Genomic DNA, 21,325 nt, shown 5'->3' with positions numbered 1-21,325 from the left:
CTGCCTGGCCGTCTGCAGTGAACTCAGAGCTCCCCTCCCCACCCCCAAGCCAGCAGTGGGAAAGGGCAGGAGGCTGCGGACTTTGAACTGCGGCATGTGCCACGAAGCTGTCTTGATGCTGGCGACCTTGATCTCTCTAGTGAGGAGTCTGAGGTCATAAAATGCGCCATTGTTGACCCCTGAGCAACGTGCTGCTTGCTCTGCCTGCTTTGTACAAGTGCCTTCCCGGTACAAGTGTGAAAACGCACCTGGATTGTGCGCTTGGGCCTTCATGAGAGGACAAACGCGGATGCCTGCTTCTCCAGGTGTCTTGCCCTTACCTTCTGGCATATGGTTCTCCAGGAGAGAGGTGTGTGCTCTGGCAAAGAGGCCGTGATAGACAACTTAATATACAGGAACTCATAGGTCCTTATAAGCTAGATGGGGCAGTATCTGCCCAACTGAATTCATTTGTCTCTAAAAAATTACTTTTTTGCCCTGAAAAATAAACATGTTTATTAGAGAAAAATTGGAACATTTACAAAAGGAGAAAGGAGGAAACAGTTACCTGAGATTCTACCATCTAAACACAGCCACTCCTGTTAACATTTTGGTGTGTTCTTTAATATTTTTTCTTCCTACCGAAGGGTTATTTTGCCTTTTACATGTCCGGAACCATAACATATATGCAATTTTGTGCACTGGCTTTTAATTTTTTTAATTAAAAAAAATTTTTATTTATTTATTTTTATTGAAGTACAGTTGATTTATAATGTGTTCGTTTCTGATGTACAACGGAGTGATTCAGTTATACATATACATAAATATTCTTTTTCATATTCTTTTCCATTATAGGTTGTTACAAGATATTTAATATAGTTCCCTGTGCTATACAGTAGGACCTTGCTGTTTATCTATTTTACATATAGTAGTTTGTACTACTAATCCCAAACTGCTAATTTATCAATATCTCTCCTCTGCCCTTTCCGCTTTGGTAACCATAAGTTTGTTTTATATGTCTGCGAGTCTGTTTGTTTTGTAAATAAGTTCCTTTGTATCACATTTTAGATTCCATATATAAGTGATGTCATATGATTCTTGTCTTTCTCTGGCTGACTTCACTTAATATGATAATTCCTAGGTCCATCCATATTCCTGCAAATGGCATTATTTCATTCTTTTTTTTATGACTGAGTAATATTCCATTGCATATATGTACCACATCTTTATCCATGCATCTGTTGATGGACACTTAGGTTGCTTCCATGTCTTGACTTTTGTAAATAGTGCTACTGTGAACCTTGGGGTGCATGTATCTTTTCGAATAGAGTTTTCTCCGAATATGCCCAGGAGTGGGATTGCAGGATCATATGGTAGCTCTATTTTTAGTTTTTTAAGGAACCTCCATACTGTTTTCCATAGTGGTTACACCGATTTACATTCCCACCAACAGTGTAGGAGGGCTCCTTTTTTCCCATACTCTCTCCAGCACTTACTATTTGTAGACTTTCTGATGATGGCCATTCTGATTGGTGTCAGGTACCTCATTGTAGTTTTTATTTGTATTTCTCTGATAATTAGCGATGTTGAGCGTCTTTTCATGTGCCTGTTGGCCATTTGTATGTCTTCTTTGGAGAAATGTCTATTTAGGTCTTCTGCCCATTTTTGATTGGGTTGTTTGGTTTTTTTTGTTATTGAGTTGTATGAGCTGTTTGTTATTTTGGAAATTAAGCCCTTGTTAGTGGCATCATTTGCAAATATTTTCTCCCAGTCCATAGGTCATCGTTTCATTGTGTATATGGTTTCCTTTGCTGTGCAAAAGCTTATAAGTTTGATTAGGTCCCATTTGTTTATTTTTGCTTTTATTTTTATATCTTTGGGAGACTGACCTACAGAAACATTGCTGTGATTTATGTCAGAGAATGTTTTGCCTAGGTTCTCTTCTAGGAGTTTCATGGTGTCCTGTCTTATATTTAAGTCTTTCAGCCATTTTGAGTTTATTTTTGTGTATGGTGTGAGGGAGTGTTCTAACTTCATTGAGTTACATGCATCTGTCTAGCTTTCCCAACAGCACTGGTTTTTAATTTTACATTACATAGCAAGTGGACCGCAGACTTCACGTTTCATGGCCACATGGTATGCCCTTAAGTTCCTGTGTGCTTGGCACTTTGGGTGTTTTGAGCCACAAGGACTCTGTAATGGGCTGGAGGTCACACACTGAAGCCAGGTGCAGACCCCGCGTTTCCCTCCTCCCAGGTGAGAGTTCCTTACACTCGGTTCTCAACCTTCCACGGCCTTCATCCCTCACCCATGGGTTGTATACCCCTGTCAGGTGTGTCTCTTGTTATGTTACTGTGTGTAACCCCTCGCCCACCTTCCACTGAGGGTCACTACACCACCCCCTTTGGCACGTCGCCCCAGGAGTGGGGGCCAAATCATCCCTTTCCATCATGTCACCTCAAGGAACTCATAGTCTCATAATAAGTAGCAGCATTCACCCGGGCCAGATTTGCCTTTGCTTCTCCCAGCCCAAGGTCCACCACTGAACCCTTCCCATCCGCTGTGTTCATGCTGGCTCTGTAGCAGGAGAAAGGATTAGCCGAGAAAACAAGGACAGGCTTGATGTCCAGCCAGCGGCCTTGGGCTGTGGTGCTCTGGGAATCGCTGCCGTCAAGGTGGGTGGGTGATGAGTCTCCCACCCCTCCTCTTCCCTCTCTGAGCTCTTTCCTCCTTTTCAGGACAGGCCTTGTGGGTATGGGTTCACATAGGGCCCTTTGCTTAGAAGGTTTAATGCTCCTCTGCTGCCATCTTGAAATTCTTAACAATTTTTGAACAGTGATCCTATATTTTCATTTTTCACTGGGCCCCACAAATTATGAGCCCGTCCTGCTCTTATGACACTTGGAACACACCTTACCTGCAGCATTCATCTTATTTTACTCTATTATTCACACTTACAACTCACCTTGCACAGCGGAAGGTGTTTTAGTGGAAGGACAAGGCCTTTGGAATCAAGCAGACCTTTTTCAAAACACCACATACTGACTTTGGGACTTCGGGTAAGTTACCCAGTCGTTTGGAGCCTCAGTGTTCTCACCTATAAAGTGGGGATAGTGATCTTATTTTTTTAAGACTTGTGAAGATCAAGAGAATGTGTGGGTAGTGTAATGCCTTGCATATCCACCCTCAGTATGACCTCTTGTTCCTCCTTCCCTCCTTGCCTGGCCCAGTGCTGGTATACAGTAGGTGCTCAACATATGCTTACTACATTTCAGTTTGTGATGGTCAGTTTGTGCCTCTTCATTTCAAGTGGGGCCAGGGTTTGTGTCCTAATCTCTGGGTAAGAACTAGGACTGCACCATCACAGGGGCTCATTCTAAGGACTGACTTTTCCTTCTCCTGGGAATTGCATTCCAGGCCATGTATCGGGCACTTTTTTCCTTAATAATTAAGTTCACCATCAGTGTATCATGCCGTGGAGCTCACAATTGCACATCCTCAGCCGGCGCCGATTGCCCCAGGCCCTGGGCTGTTGGACACACACCTTCCTCCATAACCCTGGAGGTAGGCACAGTCCTCGTCCCATTTCCTGTGGCCGCCTGCGCTGTCTGGCTCCAGGGCCTGCGTTCTTAACCACACACCACTGCTTCTCCTTCGGGACAAGCGAGGGCAGAGGCTTAGATACGGATTTCAGGAGATGTGTGTGGTGGAGTGCCTTTTAGTAAACTCTTATTCTAAGAAAGTCCCAAGTATAATGAAATGAGACAGAGACAGAGGTAGGGCAAAATGTTCAATGGTTGATTGGAGCCTAGCCTTGTGCCTTGGGGAGACCTAGTAGATCATGGGAGGGGCCCAAGGCCTGAGCAGAAGTACGGCTGTGGCCAGGTTGGCTGGATCCCGTGGGTCAGGATCTGGGACTGGCGCTTTTAGGTGTCTGTGACTGAGTGAGCGGCAGAGAGCCAGGGTGCCTGGGGCAGCCTGTGGGCTGTGACTAAATTAGGAAGAAAGAGCCCTCAGGCTCTCCAGGAGCTCAGTGGGCAAGTGGGCGGTGGACTGGCTTTTGGTGGGCAGTTGGGAGCCGTCTGTTCAGACAGGCTTCTCAGTGGCTGCAGGAACGTCACACACTGAGTCCTAACAGGAGGGCAGCCTCCCTGATGCTGGTGACCATCCCCCAGCCCCCCCCAAGGAGTCTCAGTCAAATAGGAGAATGTTGTGAGCTTTAATCTCTAGTCCTTTCTAAGCTCTTTCGGGGAGGTTTTACCCTGTAAAAGGTGTACCCTCCTGAATAGTTTTGAGAGGGTGTTATACTGGATTGTGGCCATCACAGATGAACATCAGATGGTCCGGGCAGGGCACAAAGGGGCGATGGCTGCTCTATGTAACCTGGCAATTAGGTACCTGCAGACAGCAGCTTTGACTTAGAAAATCACGTGAAGGTTTAGTTGGTTGGATTAAGTATGACAGTGTGAGATTTGGAAAGAGAAGAGGAAGAAAAGTGGCAGGAGAATGATGGCTCCGGAAGAGAAAAGTGAGCAAGTTCCTAAGTAATTAAACTGTAAGTCAGGCCCAGCCCATCCCGGGACCCATGACCTTCAGTCAGTGCCTCACAGAGAGGGGCTTCTTGGCTTTGTTTTCTTCTCTTCCTTTCTTTCCTTCTTCCTTTTTTTTTTTTTTTTTTTTCCTTCTTGGTGTCATATTTTTTGCAAGACTTTTAGAAGTACTTAGCTGTAGGATATTTTCTCAGCTGCAGCACTATTGACATCTTGGGCTGGTAATCCTTGCTTATGGGTCTGTCCTGAGCGTTTAGGATTTTAGCAGCACCACTGGCCTCTGCCAAGTAGACACCAGTAGCGCCCCCAATTCTGAAACAAAATGTCTGCAGCATACCCTGGGGGAAATTCTCCCCCAGTTAAGGGCCCCTGCTTAGAGCAGAAGGCAGCCTGTTTTTCCTGCTGCAAAGTGTTGCAGTTACTACTTGGGAAGGTGAAACGGTGGGTCACCTCACCCCATCTCTTCCTGCTCCAGAAAAATATAAAAAAGAGGGGCCAGCTGTTCAGGCGTTTTGCGGGTTGGGAGTCAGTGTGACCGTGCTGTCTGAGGTGGCTACATCGCTAAGGGTCCTTATGGGGTCCTTTTGGGGACCTTCAGGACTAAATCGTCACACGTGAAAACCCAGAGTCAAAAACAAGCAAGTAAACAAACAAACAGACAAACCACCATCACCACCACCACCCACAAAAAATAGGAAAGTAAACCAGGACTGAAGGCTTTGGAGTTTTATTAAAGATGGACTCATGGTTAGCACCAGACTCCCTCCTTCCGAAGTGGTCTCAGGAGTCCTGTCTGCATAGAGCTGGCCTGGGTGTTGATATGTGAAGAGGCTGAGAACATGTGGCATAAACATCGACTGATATTGTTTGCCATTTACACTCAGCATGTGTAATGCAGCAGGAATGGCTCCTGGCGGCATGTGACTGCCCTTCCAGCCGGGTGCGCGGTGCCTGGGACCTCTCTTTCTCTTTCGCCAGCTCCCTCGTTCATATTCCCCCTCCTCTGCCCCTTCCCAGACTCGGGAGGGAGAGTCTAAGTGGACGCTTGTCATGACTGGCATGCGGAAAGCTGGTAGAATGTTATTGGAATTTTCTAGGGAGGCACATACGCGACACCCAAAATGATTCCCGGCTTCAGTGGCCTCAGGTGAGCGCTCCGTGCCAGGAGCCGTGCTCTTTTTTCCAAAAGGTAAGGTTGCATGACGTCATCCTACCTTTCCCCAGCCCAAGCAGGAAATCAAGGGTTTGGTGGGGTTTTTTGTTTTTTGTTTTGTTTTGTTTTGTTTAATTCTTTAGTCCGGGCAGCACTTCTGACCATGTTCTTGGCGCTAAGCATTTGTGCATGAGTATGCTATTTGCCTGTATCCCCACCCCTTCCTGTTTAAAAAAGTTGTAATAAATGATTCACAGCAGCAGGGTAAATGTGACCTACAACAGCTCCTCATGACCCCAGTGAAATCAGCGATCCCAGTATGAAGGAAGTGTAGATGCTTTTTTTATGCTGGTTACTAAACTCTTTATAAAGAAAAGTCGTACGGCTACGGGAAAACAGATTGCATTAACACCAGATCGCATTATCACCAGATCGGAGGGAATGTAAGGGGGCATTTTCGAAATCCTGAAATCTTATGAATAATGGGGGTTTCCTAAGGTTGAGGTGTTTTGTGTTAATTGCTGGAATTTGTCTATGATGGAAAATGAACCTTAAGGCATTTGAAATGTCTCGTATCTGTTGAGTATAGAGTCAGACTCATGAACCGGAGGGGAGTGCTGTGTTAGGATTCATGAGCAGGAATATTTTGCCAGAAAAGAATGCATGAAAGTTGCTTCTGAGCACCTCTGAAGGAGCCGTGATATGCATTTCAGCAACTTTAGGGATCTTTAAGTAAATTACATTTCAAAACACGACTATTTTAATGGTCCCCAAGCAAGCAAACAAGCAAGTATATAAGCTTCTGTCATGAGGTTCAGGGGACGTATTTGGACATGGATGTGATGATCTGTTAGCAGGCTCAAGCACAACCAAACGTGACTCACCTCGTTTCTTTATCTGTTGCAATTAAAAGTCGCTTTGACATATTCGGGAGAGGAATGCTGGTTCTCTGCTTGCAAGCGTGTCAGAGTAAATCCACACTCTCGTAAAATGGTGTGTATGATGTATCTTACATCATGGGAATGTTTTTAACCTTAAAAAAATCCATGTGTAGCTTTGCCATTGGTTTCTGCCTTACATGTGTTGGAATCTTTTTTTTTTCCTTTCTTCCTTTTCTGCACGTTTTTGCCAAGATGTCAGAAAACTGAAGGGGAGAGGTTAATACTTTCACACACTCACCCCTCCCCCACATGCATACACTAACAGCTGCCACGTATGATTTTGTGGAATTTGATATTTTGAACGAAATGACTTCCTTATTTTCCATAGTAATATAATAATCAATTTTACTATAGAGAACTGTGTACATGTCAAGCCTCGGCTGCCCCTAATTAGCAATGGGGGTAGCAGGGGAAAGGGCTGGAGAGCAGTTTTGAGTGAAAAGCCAGCCATCAGGTTTTAACCATTCTTTTTTTGCCTCAGCCGAGACAGTTCTCAATCTGCTTGGATCCGAAGCACAGGTTTAATTTGTGGCGATTTGAGAAAATATCTACAAGGGCATGTGCACGTGAAACCGAGATGGGCCTGTCCCTCTGTTGCTGCTTTCAGTTTCCTCTCCACAGTAACTTTCGTACGACCACCGCTTTGCAAAACAGAGGCAAAAGCCAGAAGTCACCTACATAGAATATTCTCTGCCTTGGGTGGCAGCTGTGTTTAGTTGGCTGTAGTCATAAAGGTATGTTTCTTAAGGCACCAGAAACTTCCATCTGCTTTCTCGAATAAATAGTTATATGGTGTTTTAAAAAGTCCCAACCATAAGATTCTCATTTACTCTAAGGAATTTACTCTAAGGAATTAAAAAGGGCACATTCCCAGCACATGCCCTGAAACATATACCTCATATTCCACAATGAATCACTTAGCATATTCTGCTAAGGTCTCTGTTCCCATAGGCCTAGAGACAGTCGTAAATTCAAGTGAGTTGAATAGGTGTTTGTTCAGTGCCTCTAATTTGCCCGGCCCTGAGCCAGACAGACACTCAGGAATTTGAAAGATTTTAGGATGTGGATGTCTTCAAGGAGCTTATAATTTAGAAGGCAACAGTCATTCCCCAGCAAACCTCACCCGGCTTCCTAAAGCAGAAACTGTATATGTACTCTGGGGCAGTCTTGCCACAAAAAATATTTTTTGAACTGTGTGAAAGACACTTCAGTATAGCTAAGAAATATCGACTGATCACCCACTGTGTTTGTGACCCTTTGTGGGCATATAAAAAATTCAGTGTTTATTCTTAAGTATAATTTAAGACAAATGGTCATGCTGTTTGTAGTGACAAAAACGGCTTGTGGGGATCAGAGTAATGAAGAACAGATTGATTCTATTCCTTTAGAAATTGGTGAATCTCAAACTTTGTTTCACAATGTCTCCCGGGTAGCTATTAAAAATTCCAATGCCTAGGGTGAAAAGGAGTCTCCGGAAATGGGACCCAGTACATTAAATGGGCATCAGTACGTTAAAAAACACCTCAAGTAATTGCAGTGCCATTGAAATCTAGTGATATAGATGATTTTATCAAAGCCTTTTTTTTTTTTTAAGCCTAGGGTGAGTTGGAAGGTGGACTTTCTCATGATGATGTTGCTTTTGACTAAAGAACTTTTGACATTCTGCAGTCTGATTCTTCTGTTCTCTGTGTTAGTGAACTCAGTGTAAATGGAGGTATGTTTTCTTCCTGTTCAACAAAGATAACATGACACTGAGCCAATCAGTCTACCAACTAAATTACCTGAGGTTTGTGAACCTTGAGTGTTTTGATTCCAGGAGGCCAAATGTTGTTGAACATGTGGGCTGAGTCTCTTAAAGGAAGACAGGTATAAGAATAATCACAATTTTCCTTTGCATGGAAAAGGAAGCCCCTTCCTGGGGCACCGCACAACTAGTAGATAGAGGCGGCTCCTAAAAAATACAGCTGTTACTAAATTCCTTATAACTCACCATAGATTCTTAGAGTTGGAAGACTGGTTCAAGATCGTCTAGTTCAGTGGTTCTCAAAGTGCAGCATCAGAATCGCCTGGACTTTTTAGAAATGCAAATTCTCAGGTCCTAACCCAGACCTCCTAAGATAGAGACTGGGGTGAGCTCAGCATCTGTGTTTTGAAACTTTCCTGATGCCCCTGATTTTCCTGATGTTCTGATTTTCAACACTCGAAAATCACTGTTCTGGTTTCACCTTGTTATTTCACAGACAGATCGAAGTGGAGATTAAGTGCCTCTGAAGTCACCCAGGACTAGAGGAGCAACAGAGGCTAGAAACTCAGATCTCTCGGGCTGAAACCTGTCTCTACACTGTGGCCAGATCATCCTTGCTTTTCCATGTGTCCATAAATAACAGCTTTAGAAAAACACCCACCATCCTGAAATCACAAGGCATAAAGGAACCTTAAATGTTATCTCATCTGACCCTCCCATTTCACAGATGAGAAAACTAAGGTCTGCAGGGTAAACTGACTGCAATAACATGTACGATTATTGGTGACAGAGCCTGTCTAAGAAGGGGGTCTACTTAACAACCAAAGTAGTGTCTCTCCTGGCCTCCTCCCCAAATACCCCACACTGCCTCTTCAGTTTCATGTGGACTCCTAGTATTTGGCTTAAATCACATTGATTAATATGTCCAGGTAATAATCAGGCAACTCTAGGAAAAGACAAGCTTTACTGAGCGAGAACTTAAATTCTTTAAAATTAATCTAAATTTTTATTTTGATTTAAAATTGGCTTGAGTTTTATAATCATCCTTGTACATTTACCAGAAAAATCTCAGTGGTATAAACTACTGAAAATAAAGTTTAGAAAACATAGGGACCATTCCTGGAACATGTGTTTCATTTCAGAATCATGTAGATTAGGCGCATATCTCCTCAGATCACACACTGAAATTGCATTTTCTTCAGACTTAGTTAAAAGGAAAAATGTGGCAACAAGTCTGTTTGTTGAATATTTTAGAATTTTATCCTTGATGTGGTGGTGGTATTTACATAATTTTGACAGTGTTCAAAGACAGAGTCTAATCTACATTCTCCACGGAGCTTCATCTTCAAAGCCTTTTAGCAGCGTACACATGGCACATTTAGCTAGGAAAACAAATTGAGAATGTGATACACAGCTATTATCTCCGCGCGCGCGCACACACACACACACACACACACACACACGGAGCAGGTGTGTACATGTATAGATGTGTTTATTGGCTCCACACACGTACTGTGTACCAGGCACTGTGACGTGAAATGGCTATGTAGTTTCTGCCTTCAAAATGACTGTTGGGTGTGAGGACATCAGATGCGTGATGGAGTAGACAATTAGTAGCGAGGGTGGTAGGGGTTAGAGTGTAACTGAGGCTTAGCAGAACGGCGGGGCATTGTGGGGGCTCACCGAAGGGGCACAAGCACACACTGGATGGGGGCAGGAGTCAGAGGAGGCTGCCTGGAGGAGGTGCCATCTAAGCTGCATGTTGAAGGATGGTAGTTACCCAGGTGAGGGAGAGTAGCGGGGAGGCTGTCCAGCTGCAGGGAGCAGTATATTGCAAAGGTGTTCGTGTGCCCATTGTTCTTCCCTGGGGCTGGAGTGGCCTATAAACCCCGAATTATTTCATTTGCTTGTATAAACATTAACATTTGGCTTCATAGAGAACTTATATAGCAGTTTTAAAATATACATTTCAACTTTTTTTTTTTGGCCACGCCCACGGCTTGCAGGGTCTTAGTTCCCAATCAGGGATTGCACTTGAACCACAGCAGTGAAAGTGCTGCAGTGAAAGCACCAAGTCCTATACACTGGACCACCAGGGAATTCCCTTAAATATACATTTCAAACAGCTTCTTAAAAAAACAGCTTCTTTTTCCATCCCAAAAGACCCTGCTGTTCCCTGGAAAAGTTTTTGGGTTGAGAGGTCACTGTATCTTATGTCACTGAGAAAACAGATCTCTCCTAACCCCTGGGAGTGAAATCACCCGCCTTGATTTCAGCCTGCACAAAATGAGTGAAATTCTGCGTGAATTTCCTGAAGAATTGTGTCTCAGGCAAACCAACTCTAGTCCCGAATGGCTCTGAGCTGCATTTTACTGTGAAAGCTGGTTCTGTCTGTGGCATGCTTCGTAGAGGAGAGCGTCTTATGGCGAGGCACTTTTAGTATTTCATTCACTTAGTCTTCACAGACAGAGTTGAGAGCCTCTCCTTGTGTAGAACTGCCTGCCCAAGAAAGGAGGGTTAGAAGAAATTAAATTATTTCATGCTGGCTGGACTGCAGCACATCTATCTGAACCAAGATATATATAACAATTATAGTATAACAATAGTTTCTTTAAAAGCATTCCCAGGAGCTTAAAAATAGCTCAATTTGTGAGTAATAATAATAATAATTCAGTATTATTCAACTGCTATTATTATCATCACTGTGCTTTGCAGAACACCTGTACATCATGTTTGATCTTTGTAACAGCTAGCAGGGTGGACATTATTATCTCCGTTTGACAGACGAGGAAGTTAAACTTTAGAGTCATCAGATTTCAAAGGTGGAAGAGGCCTTGGAGATCCTTTCATCCAGCTTTCTCATGTTACACAAAAAGGGAAGTTGACTGACATGTAATCCCACTGGGAGTAAATGGCGGCTGTGGGACCTTGCCTGGGTCTTCTGAGTTCTAGCTCGCCAATTTCTTCACTCCACCACACTGCTTTCAATCTTCAGTGTGTGAAAAGAAACTTGGAAGAATATGCATTTGTTTCTTTAAGGGAAATGCTGAAACCAGTCTTACATGCTGTTTTATGAGCTCATGCATGTACAGAAAAAGTCTCTTACTTTTATAATTTTTCTATATATAGATGGGTAAACTGACAGATATATAGATAAATAGATATACACACATATGTAGATGTTATTGGTGAGATGAAGGTGGAATTAGGCAGTGTCTCAAAGGGGATATCAGCTTTATCTGTATAATTTTATTTTTTGATAAAAAACATCTGGGCCCAAAATGCCCATTAATGGTAGCATTTGTTAATTTGGAGTGATGAGCAGTTAATTAGTAAGTATTGGTTATATTCTTTAGATTTTTGTAGTTTTATAATTCAAAACAAAACAAATATGAATATGAAAAATAAATTACCACCTACAATACCATCGTTTTATAAAATAAAGGATATTTTAAAGAAAGAAAATTGGTACAGAAGGAAGGAAAAGAAAAAACAAAGCTAATATCTGGCTGTTGGTGGTTAAGTTGACGTTAATTCTCTCTGCTTTAAGTCTTTTCCTGTTATGACACTAGCAGGATGTGTATTCTTTTCTCCGCAGTTGCTGCATTATCAGGTCTCTTTTGCACATCTTGAGCACTTCTAATAACTCCGGCAGGAAAGGCAGGCCCTCTCTTGTCAGTTATAAAATCACTAGCTGCCGCTTTGTGACTGCACGTCCCCCAGGTTCCTAGAATCTTATTCTGACTGATTGAAGTGGTACAGAGTGTAATGGACCAAAAGGCTGGTGATCTGGTATCAAATGTGTTATTTAACATCACATCCTAGATGTGTTAACTAAACTTACTGTGGTGATCATTTTGCAGTATATACATGTATCAAATCATCACATGTGTACCTTAAACTTATACAATGTTATATGTTAATTATATACTCATAAAGCTGGAAAATGATAAATTGGGAGAAAAAAACACAAAATAAAGGAAATAGCTTTATATTTAGTACCTTTAAACAAACAACTCCCCCCCAAGCAAAAAAACTGCATCCAAGGAAGTAGGTACAGGAATGTGGTTTTAGAAGCTCCCTTTCATGAATGTGGAAACCGAGGATAGAAAACTGGCCTTACGGTAAAGAGACCCTCATTCAAGTCCCAGCCTAGTCCCTGGATGCCCTTTGGTGATTCTTCTGACCTTTCTTGGTCTCACTCAGTCTTCTTAATATAAACTGGAAATGGTCATATTTGATTTACCTACCCATATGGTTGTCCTAGAGGTCAGATAGCCAATGAGGTGAAAACACTAAGACTCCAACTAAAAAATATGAAACAAAAGAGAGATGATAGGATTATCATCGCTGTTATGAATCATTCCAAGAGGTGTCATGGTGATATGAATCATCATATGATAATGTCAGGCTAAAACCCAAACATGGGATAATGCCAGCATGAACCCAGTCATCTCAAAATTAGTCACAGAGGCCTCTCAAGTGATAATCCAGGAGCTCTCTTGTTACCAGGAAGACAGCACTGTCAAAAGCGTGTGTGATCTCACTCTTCTCCCAGAAAGAAGACTCACCTGTTGCATGCTGATGGGGACGGTACACCCTAGTGCCTGCATGAGCCCCGAGGAACGAGGATGAGCGCTGGCTTCCAGTCCCAGCTCTCCTCTATCTCGCTGTGTAATTGGGTTGTTTCACATGTTATGGCAAGTCCTTTGGTTGATTCACATGTTATGGCAAGTCCTTTGGTTGGTTCACATGTTATGGCGAGTCCTTTGGGCTTCCCTTTTTTCCTCTGTAGAATGAGTGTGTTAAACTAGTCTCTGAGATCTCTTCTTGCTCTTAACACTTGTGATAATTAGCTACAGGGTAAACTTCAGCCCCAATATTACTGCGGTATCATCATGGTCATCTTTGTAACCTGACACTTAGGGCTGTTCCCTGTGGTTCATATCCTGACCTAGCTTCTAAGGGTGTTACAGCGAGTTGAGAATTTATGATTTGAGGTTCAGCTCCCAGGAGGCAATGGAAGGGCAGGACCCAGCAAAGGCCTGACCCTGAACCTGAGCCTGAGCCTGACCCTGACCAGTGCACTTGATCTGATTTGGTTGCTCCGTAAAGTGTGACCAAACCTGGAAAACCTTCTCTTGCCTGGTCATGAGCTCTCTCATCCGGATGGTATTTTGTATCTTACCATGTGAGAAGAAATGGCATATTCATTGGGACTGTGTTGAACTGGAAGTGAATTTAAATTCCTGATTGTGTATCTTGGAAGTTATGGTGCTTACTGAAAATGTGACCGGTCCCGTTGGGGTAGGTGCCACCATGCTCTGAGCTGCGGTTCTTGGCTTCTGCTTCTGGATGGCCAAACGTTACCAGGGCAGAGCTTGCTGTGAGTCCACACACATTCATACCACTGAACTTCAGCTGCGTCCTTGCGTTATTGCATGGCCTTCAGATCTACTGTTGACTCCTTATCCAGTTCACCAAGCAGCTGTGGTAACGCTCTGTGTCCCCCCAAGTGCCAGTCCGCACTCCTGCTCTCTCCTCTCCCAGAACATGTCCACTCTTATTTTTTTTTTACTTCCTTTCTCTCTGTGTTTACATCTCTTTGTGTTCTCTGTCATCCATCTCTGTCTGTCTTTGAGGAAGATTTGTCACTCTGCCTTGGCAGAGCTCACCTGCCCTTTGCCCTGATGATGACTACAATGACGGTGATGGTAGTAATAGTAATGGTAATGACAGTGGTAAGAAGTCTAGTAGTTGTGCCGCTCGCTGCTGCATTGGTTTAGCGACTGCTTACTGTGTGTAGGAGCTGTGTGGAACAGTTTATGCCTACCCTGTCATTTAACTCTCAGAACAAACCTATAGCTTAGGTTACAGCTCAGATATAACCATCTTTGCTTTAATAATGAGGACTGAGGCTGAGAGAATAAGTATTTGCCCACAGTCACCAGCTGATACGTGGCAATCTAGAATTCATACCCAGGTTGATACAAACTCTGAAACCTGTGCCCTTAGCCTCTGGGCAATGCCCCTTCCCATCCCCGCCCCCCACGTGTGATGCAGAGCTCAATCACATCGGTATGCTTGGTATTCCATTAATATGGCTGAATCGATTTTACCTCTTTCTACTCTGAATCCTAGTGGCAATGAGATTATCTCCAAGGACGTGAGTGACAAATATCACTTCCTCTGTAGAGGAATGTTTTCTGAAAGGGAAGAGTGTGCTGTGATCACACAGAAGATGTTCTCTTTCCAGTAATCTTCGGCCAATGCCACATCCTTACGTCTGTATGGCACAGTTTCCAGAGCGTTCTGACAACTCCTTAGTGAATCCCGCATCAACCCTCATAATGTAAATGAGGAAAGACTGTGACCTCTCTTTTCATAGTTGAGGACGCTGAGGCTCAGGGAGGTAAGGTCTGTTGTCCACTGTGACTCAGTTGACAAGCGCTGAGTTACGACTGGAACCCAGGATGCCTGATTTCCCACCCTGGTTCGTACAGGGCAGCCCACAGCCCAATATGTACACTTACCTCTCCTCCAAGTGAAAGAAGACCAGAGAACCATCATATCTGTAATAAAGAACTTTTCCTCCTGGGGGGATAAATGAATGCCTTGCATAATAAAGCTAGTTCTTAGTACAACAAAAAATGGCTTGTTAGGTGCTGAGGAATGAAAGGCGTGGCTTAGAAACTGCTCCCAGGTGAGGGCCGAGGCATTATGTCCCCTCGCACGGGAGCACCTGTGTGGCCAGAGCCGGCTCTCCAAACCTGTAGAAAGTCCTGCAGCCCACACCCTTGCAGGGCCTCTCCCCTGGCACCCTATTCATACGTGGCCTCGTGACCACAGTGCGGGGCCCTTAGTCCACGGAGGATGGAGGAGCGTTCTGTTTCCCGAACCTCCAGGAAGCAGGTCTCTCTGGTCAGCAGATACACCAAAGTACCTGCCCGAGCGTCCCCTGAGTAACCCCTCGCCTCCAGCCGCTGGGTCCGTATGGTCATTCTGCTCTGCAGAAGGAGCTGGGGCGTGACAGGGAGCTCTTGAGTCAACGTGAGGCCATGGAGGGAACCGTCTGAATTCCATGCAGGTGGTTCAAGTAGGTTGGCTTTCTTTTTACATTGTTATTTTTATTAAGCACATAAAGGAAATGCATTGGCTCATGGAAAGAAAAGTCCAAGCAGATCCAGGGGAAGCCGGCATGAGGCATCCCTGTGCAGACATTCAGGAGTGGCCTGTGCCCCTGTCTCCAGGCCAGCGTCTTTGGGTGGGCTTTATTCTCAGGCATCCTTAAGTGGTGGCTTAAATTCTGCCAGTTGAGCAACCTGGCCGTGGCCTGACAAGAAGACAAGTGTCCCTCTCCTGACAGCTCCAGCAGTATCCAGGAGTGTCCATTCCTGAGCCAGTCACTATGGCCAGGGGCTCTGACTGTCCAGGACTGGGTCACATTGGGTGGACATTACTCTTCTTCTTGCATAGATGAGAAAATTCTGAGGGTTGGAAAAATTAAGCGACTTTCCCTCATCATACAACCAGTAACAGGCAGACGGAAGCCGGGTCTCTGACCACAACTCACCCTATAGCTGCCTTTCACCAACAGCTGATGCATCTTTGCATCTGTAGGTTGATTAATAAAGCCAGAATGTTTGCAAGTTTTTGTTCAGAGTTCAGGGAAGGCCCTTGAGTTGGCCTTTTCTTTCACTTGTTACATTTCTGTGAAATGTCTGAGGCTTGAACCACTTCCTGGTGTACCTTACTGTTTTGTGCTTAGCTCAGAACATTCATCCTCTCTGTGTTGACCTGTCTCCCCTGTGGTTTCGGGAAGATTTCTCTTTTTCCATCCCTAGCACCTTTGCCTGGCACAGAATAGATGCTCAGTCCCTGTGGGCTGAATCAAACTCGTGAAGCCCCGTTGGCCCCTTTGCTGGAGTCTGTTTCAGAGCAGAGGCCCTGCGGCCCCTGTCTGTGTCATGGGTACCCTCCCTTCCTTTCAGAACAGGATGGATTATGTCACAAAAATCTTGCTGAATTTCCAGCACCCCGACTCAAACTGAAGAAGGACAGTGCCTCACTTCTTGTGCCCAAATACTAATCCATCATGACATCCTGCTGGGGACTCAGAATAAAATGTGAAAGAGCTTTGGGACAAAGAGTGAGGGTTAGAGACAGATGTTGGCTGTCCCAGGGGGTGCAATATGTCACACATCCATTTGACACTATGGGATTAAACCATTAGAAACAGTTTTCATCTGGAGCTCCTAAATCTCCCAGTATTATAAAGGCAACTCGTTCTCCTTTATGTTGTATTTTATTTCTAAAACTCTTGAGAGAAATTCTGCCTTAACTGAAAAACAAAACCAAAAAACAAACAAAAAACCCAACTTTCTAAGTGAGCAGGGAACCAAAGTTTTTAATGTAATTACTCGCTGTGAATTCCTTCTTTTTTTGCACTGTGAATTCTTTGTTACAATTAATGGCTCAGGAAAGGAAAAGAAACCTCAGCCCTGGGGAAAGTGAGCCTCGTGGAGGCCTGGATGGATCAGAGCGGCTGTGCTGTTTCTTTTGCAAATGTGGACCAGCCCTCTGTGGGGTTGTGTGGTAGGTATTTAGCTCTGTGCCGGATGCCCAGGTCATGTGCCTGACTGGGCTGCACTCCCTCCTGCCCAGAGATGAGGTTTGACCATATGACTGCAAACAGAGCTGCTGCACAAGACCTAGAAGAAAAGAGGATGTGGCAGGTGCATAGAACCCTGCCCCCCACCTGTTCCCCAGACAAGGGGGCATCCCTGCTCTCACTTCTGGAGCTGACAGGGGTTCCAGGAAGGGCCTGTATCTCTGCACCTCCCCAGTGCTCAGCAAGTGCCTTGCATATGGAAGGTAGTCAGCATCTCACTGAACAGAGGGGAGGACCACAGGGAAATATGGGTGGAGATGATAATTTGGTGATGAAATAGATAGTTCTGGAACTTAAGGCTTTTGGAGGCAAGGCTATTCTGTCAGGCACTAGAAGCTGGTTTGAAAGCTCTGGGTTTTCATTGAGGTTTTACTGCCACCCAACTGTGTGCCTTTGGGCAAGTCACTTTCTTTGTTAATGAGCGGGGTGGATGACTTGATCACTAAGGGTCTGTAATTCTCCCAGGGTGCCATTGCTCCAGCTGCTTAGAGAAATGTGACTCGGAAAAGGAAGAGACTTCTGGGTTTTTCTGGCTCTTGGCTAAGTTCCCGGAAGGTGTTCAGATCTTGGGTCAGATGGTCTGTGCTCCCCAGGATCTCTGGGGGCAAGAGTTCATACCAGAAAGATCCAGCCAATGTCCCCACACCCACTGCTGCCTCTCTGAGTGGAAGCCTCTTTTGCATCTAATTTTCTTGGTGGATTTTATAAGTTTCCTATTGCTTCTGTAACATGTTACCACAAATTTAGTAATTTACAGTTAAATTTAAATTTCTTACAGTTCTGGGGATCAGAAGTCCGAAATCAGTCTCACGGGGCCAAAGTCAGGGTGTCAGCAAGGCTGGTTCCTTCTGGAGGCTCGAGGGGAAATTTTGTTTCCTTGTCTTTTCCAGTTTCTAGAGACCACTTGCATTTCCGTGGCTCACGGCCCCTCCCCCTATCTTCCAAGCCAGCAGCATAGCATCTTTTCTCCTCTCTGACTCTGCTTCCATCCTTATATCTTCTCTCTCTGACTCTGATCCCCCTGCCTCTATTTTATAAGGACTCTTGTGATTACATTGGGTCAACTCAGATAATCCAGGATAATCTCTCCATCTCAAGATCCTTAATCACATCTGTACAGTCCCCTTTACCATTTTAGGTAAGATTCACAGGTTCTGGGCATTAGGATGTAGAGATTTTTTTTTTTTGGGGGGGTGTTCATTATTCAGCCTACCACAGGGATTATCCATTTGATTTCAAAACCTAGATTTGGACAGGGAGTGAGAGTATTGGAACTCTTGCTTTGGAATGGAGAACTGTAGACAGCTCCCTAAGCCGGTGGCTCTGTACCTGAATGAAGTGTAAGCTGTATACAACAGCAAAATCCATTTGTTTTCTGCATATATTTAGATTCTCCTTCCTATAATGCATCCATTATCTTCCTTCTTCATTCTGTTCATGGCGGTTACCAAGTACCCACCAAGTGCGAGGCAGTGTGCCCGGAAAATGCAAGAATCTCCGAGACGTGCTCCCTGCCCTGGTGGAGCTTACGTTTAGTGGAGGGAGAGAGGCACATAAGCAGTTATTTTCAATATAAGGCAGTGATGTGACAGTGAAAAACCAAGGAAGACAGGAGGGTGACCTCTGTCCTATCCTTTAGGGTGTCAGACGACATGCCCCAATTTTTGGCTCAGAAGTATGATTGTTATATGCACCTGAATTTTAAGTTATTAATGCTGATAGGCTAAGAATTTTAAGGCTTTTTATAAGTAGGATAAAGTGCCTTTTCTTTTTTATCGAAGGGTCTTTGGTTCATAAAGTTATCTAGCTCTGATGATTCCTGTGAAATCACTTCCATTCAAGGTTGATTCAAGTTAAGGACAATAGGAATTTGCTAGGCAAAGCAGAAGTTGGGAAGAAAATCTAGCCAGTCTTCTTAATTCATGCTGCATGTGAATGAGTAAACTTCTGTAACCTGGACTGTCCTCAGAAAAGCACTCGTTTCCCGTGGCTGACCTACAGATACCCAGCGAGGTTGGCTCTCCTAGTTGGAAAGACAGCTCTTCCTTGCGTGTCCTTTCAGAGGCAAAGGGGAATCTCCAGCAAGAGCTCCCTCCAGCCCAGAACACAGTTTTAGAAAACACAGTTGACTTCTCTGGGAAAAACGGAACCAACCTTGTCCTACTCTCTCATGGAAACCAAGTTGGCACCTCATCATTGCCTTGTTAGCAAGGACAGGCTGCGTTGCAGGACAACCCTGGTAGGAAGGGTTGGCACTGTGTGGGCAGGGTTTTGAGTTAAGCTTAATTGCTCCTCCAAAGCTCAGCTGCTTAATACTACACAAGTAGAAACCTATCACCAGACTCTAGAGCACCCTCCCTTTCCTTTCATATTCTTGCCTACGTGGACAGTTAGCACTTCCGCAACTCTGCTGCTGCCATGATTTGTGCCCGGGCCACACTGGGGCCACCAAGGCTTGGCTGCAACCAGCACAACTACCCAGAGGAGAAAAGGTCTGTCACGACCTTTAACCAGCCCCCCAGTATCTTAAAACGCAGCCAGCCTGTGTTGTCCTTGGAGCACAGCAGGGCTGCTGGCTGGGTGAAGGTCCTGTCTCTTTTAATGACTTACAGCAAATTCTTGATCTCTCATAGAATGAGAAAGAGTAAGACAAAGTCGTTTTTGTCTGGCTGCAAAGCGTGTTTTTTACTTGAATTTGAATGTGGGTGTGCCTAATGTTCTGAGAACTCACTTTAGGCAAAACAGTGAAGCAGCCCACGAAGAAGTCCTCGGGGAGGGCTGAGGAGCTGTGTACTTAACCTTGCGCCCCTTCTCTTCTTTGCAAAGCCTGGCTGGGGTTTGACTCCCTGGTCTGTACTCACCAACAATGGGTATTCGTTAAGTAGATCACCTAATCTCTCTGAGCTTTAGGTTCTTGCCCTGCAAAACTGGGGTGAGGTTACCCGTAGCCCATAGGACTAATGGCGAGATCCCATGAGATAACATAGGCAAAGCACTGGCCACACAGTGTCGCAGTAAATGTGAGAATCTCTCCCACTCACCTGCCTCCCCCACCTGCCTCCCCTCATTCTCTCGGACCAATGTAACGCGCCAACCCAAAGTGGGAGAGGAGTGACATGCCACACACCTCCCTTTTTTCCCTCGCCTGTCCCTACCTCTGGCCCTTCTCCTTTGTTTCATTGTCATCAGACTTGTACGGGACAGAGCATGTGACAGTGGACACCTTGTCTAAAGTGTCCCAGCTTTGCAGTTTCTATCCCACACTGCCATAGACATGCGGAACGTGCAGCCTGGGCTGTCCATGGCAATCCCAATCTCAATTGCACGGTCCCATTCTTCCCATTAAAATGTCCTGAGAATTCCAGTTTATCAACATCCCGAACACATTTCCTGATTGCACCCACTCCTCGGAAGGGGACTTTAAGACCAGGAAATATAGGGTCTTACAAAAGAGCCATGACAATGGTAACCACGTGTCCCAGATTTTCTGGGAAAGTCTGTTCCCTTTCCAGTCCACGGGTCCTGATTTTTGGTCTAGAAAACACCGTAACCAGCCAACAGGGGTCACGTGAAAGGCACGTGTCAGACAGAACACCCCCGAAATAAGATTCTGTGAGAGCCCACCACTGCCTGTGATCTCAAATTCAGATTCTTCACTTGTAATTTTTTGATTGTTTCCTGTGCTAGTTGGGTTTGAGAGTGAACTGAAGGGCACATGATTCTTGTTGCTTCTGGATGTGAAATGAGGACAAGGATGAAAATGTGTTCGGCAGAAATATACACACACAATTTACTCTGTGTGCAATTTTGAAAACTACTTTTTTCATTTAACATTAGAGTCTATGGATTTTTCTCGTGTCACTAATTTTTTTTTTCCTTTGTAAACGATGACCTTACCAAATGCAAAATGGAGCCTATGACCGGCAAGGATGAGTGTAGGATGAGGATGGGAGAGCAGATACCCAAGGAGGACTTAGTGTGGTGGCATGTTTTCTGTCTTAAGCTTGGTGATGGGAACACTTTTTTGTTTGTTTTGGGTTTTTTTGCGTTACGCGGGCCTCTCACTGCCGTGGCCCCTCCCGTCGCAGAGCACAGGCTCTGGACGCTCAGGCCCAGCGGCCATGGCTCACGGGCCCAGCCGCTCCACGGCATGTGGGATCTTCCCGGACCAGGGCATGAACCCGTGTCCCCCGCATCAGCAGGCGGACTCCCAACCACTGGGCCACCAGGGAAGCCCGGGAACACTTTTTTGAATGTCTTAAATATTACATAATACAATAGAAACGT

At 44.8% G+C, this 21,325-nt stretch overlaps 1 protein-coding gene across 2 annotated transcripts in view; it reads left to right on the top strand.

Moving 5' to 3' along the window:
* RBM20 (RNA binding motif protein 20) overlaps positions 1-21,325 on the top strand; it is a gene marked incomplete at its 3' end in the record, with an annotated part of 215,048 nt that overhangs the window by 132,433 nt on the left and 61,290 nt on the right. The window lies entirely within an intron of this gene.

This window comes from Leucopleurus acutus, assembly GCF_964270905.1.
Source record: "Leucopleurus acutus genome assembly, chromosome: 14".
Lineage (NCBI taxonomy): Eukaryota > Metazoa > Chordata > Mammalia > Artiodactyla > Delphinidae > Leucopleurus > Leucopleurus acutus.
The sequence above is the reverse complement of the archived record's forward strand: the minus strand, read 5'-3'. Positions and strand labels throughout refer to the sequence as shown.